Source organism: Penaeus japonicus, unplaced genomic scaffold (genome assembly GCF_977035675.1).
Source record: "Penaeus japonicus unplaced genomic scaffold, GWHDUDI00000001_assembly GWHDUDI00000033, whole genome shotgun sequence".
NCBI classification, from domain to species: domain Eukaryota; kingdom Metazoa; phylum Arthropoda; class Malacostraca; order Decapoda; family Penaeidae; genus Penaeus; species Penaeus japonicus.
In genome coordinates, this window is record NW_028234435.1 from 9,619,394 (window position 1) to 9,621,893 (window position 2,500).

Sequence of the window (2,500 nt, forward strand, 5' to 3'; positions counted from 1 at the left end):
ATTGTTATAGATATCCAAATTTGAGTTGACAGTGCCCGCCGCCCTGCCCGCGTGCCGGATAGCGGGTGGTTTCTAGTGTATGGCCTGTGTGAAATTTGAATATCCTGCTAGATCAGGGTTCACAACAGCTTGATTCTCTCAGGTATTGCAAGGGAAAGAAAAAAGAAACACAGTGCATGGATTATGGGAATAAGAAGGAAGGGTGCACACCATCAGAGGACGCGGCTGAGGGATGGGAGGGTGTATTTTCCATCCTCACGGGAGCAATAAATTACTGCGTAAGGTAGGTACGATTGGGGTGACGGTGGGGGGAGTGTGGGACTGGGGAAGGCTTGGAGGTGGTGCGGGTGTAGGGGTTGGTAAGCGGGTGAGTGTGGGGATTATGGGGGATCCATTTGTGGGGAGGGCGCCTATCGAGGTGGGGGTGATGATTGTGAGGATTTTGGGGCTGCTGCGTGATGGAGGTGCGTGTGGAAGGAGTGAGGTGTTTGGGGGGGGCTGGGTTAGTGTGTGAGGGTTTCTGGTCTGTGTGTGTGTGTGAGGGTGTGTTTGGGTGTGTTGTGTTGGTGTGTGGGGGGTGTGTGGGGTTGCGTGTGTGGTGTGTGGGGGTGTGTGTGTGAGTGTGTGTGTGTGTGTGTGAGTGTGTTTGGTCGTGTGTGTGGGTGTGTGTGTGTATGGTGTGTGTGTGGTGTGTGTGTGTGTGTGTGTGTGTTATTTGTGTGTGTGGGTTTGTGGGTGGGTGTGTGTGTAAGGGGTGTGTTTGTGTATTTAGTGGGTGTTGTGTGTGTCGTGTGGTGTGGGGGTGTGTGTGTTGTGGTGTTGTGTGTGGGGGTGTGTTTTGGTGTGTGTGGTCTGGTGGTGTGTTTTGTATGGTGTGGTGTGTGTTGTGGTGTGTATGGGGTGGTGTGTTGTGTGTGTATTTGTTAGTGGGTGGGTGGTGTGTGTGTTGTGTGTTGTTCGTTTTGTTGTGTGGTTTTTTGTGTTTCGTGTGTGTGTTGTGTGTGTGTGTGTCTGGTGTGTTTTGTGTGTTAGTGTGTTGTTGGGGAGTGGTGTGTTGTTGTGGTTTTGGGGGTTTTGGAATTTAGGGATTATATATATTCACCCACCAATAATTTTTTCACCCCACCCACACCCCCTTTTTTATAGTGTGTTTTTTGTGTATGTGTGTGTGTGTGTGTGTGTGCGTGTGTGATCATCCCAATGGTGTGTGTTGACCCCCGCCTCCCCCGTGGCGAGCCCGTGCTGGCCGTCCCCCCGCCGACCCCCCCCACACGCCTCCGTCATCTCGACCTAGTGAGCTAGCGACTCACGGTGTACTCTCTGTGTGTGTATGGTGTGTTGTGGTGTGTGGGTGTGTGTGTGTTGTGTGTGTACTGTGTGTGTGGGTGTGTGTGTGGGTGTGTGTGGTGTGTGTATTTTTGTGTGGTATGGTGTGGTGTATGTGTGTTGAGTGTGTGTTGTGTGTGGTGTTTGTTGTTTTTTTGTGTGTGGGTGTGTGTGTGTTGTGTGTGTGTGTGTTTGTGTGAGTGTGTGTGTGGGTGTGGGTGTGTGTGTTTGTGTGCGTGTGTGTGTTGGTGTGGGTGTGTGTGGTGGTGTGGGTGTGTGTGTGTGGGTGTGTGTTGGTGTGGGTGTGTGTTGGTGTGGGTGTGTGTGTTGGTGTGGTGTTGAGTGTGTTGTGTTTTGTGTTGTTGTGTGTGTATGTTTGTATGTGTTGTGTGTTGTGTGTATTTTTGTGTGTGGGTGTGTCGTGTGTGTGGGGTGTGTCGTGGGTGTGTGTTTCGTGTGGTGTTGTGTGTCGTGTGGTGTGTGTGTGGGGTGTGGTGGGGGGTGTGTGAGTTTGTGTGGTGTGTGTGTGGTTTTATTATTATATATATAAGTGTGGGTGTGTGTGTGTGTGTGTGTGTGGTGTGTGTGGGTTTTGTGGGTGTGTGTGTGTGTGTGTGTGTGTGTCTGTGGTGTGTTGGTGTTTGTTGTGTTGTGTGTGTCCGTGTGGTGTGTGTGGTGTGTGTTTTTGTGGTGTGTTTTGTGGGCCCTGTGTGGTGGGTGGGTGTGGGGTGTGGTGTGTGGGTGTGGTGTGTGTGTGGGTGTGTGGGTGGGGTGTGTGGGTGTGTGGTGGGGGGTGGGTGGTGTGGGTTTTGTGTGTGTGTGTGTGTGTTGTGTGGTTTGTGTTTTGTGTTGTGGGTGTGTGTGGGGGTGTGTGTTGTTTTTGTTTGTTTTTTGTGTGGTTGTTGTTGTGGTGTGTGTTTGTGAGTTTTTGTGTGTGGTGTGTTTGTGGGTGTTTATGTGTGTGTTTGTTTGTGGGTGTGTGTGTTGTGTGTGTGGTGTGGGTTTTGGGTGTGTGATGTGTGTGGTGTTAATGTGGTGTGGGGAGTGTTGTGTGTTTGGGTGTGTGTGTTTGTGTTTTGGTGTTGGTTTGGTGTTGATTAGTTATAATACAATTTTAACAATAAAAAATTTATATTTTTATGTATTTGGATGGTTTGTATTTTTTTATATATTT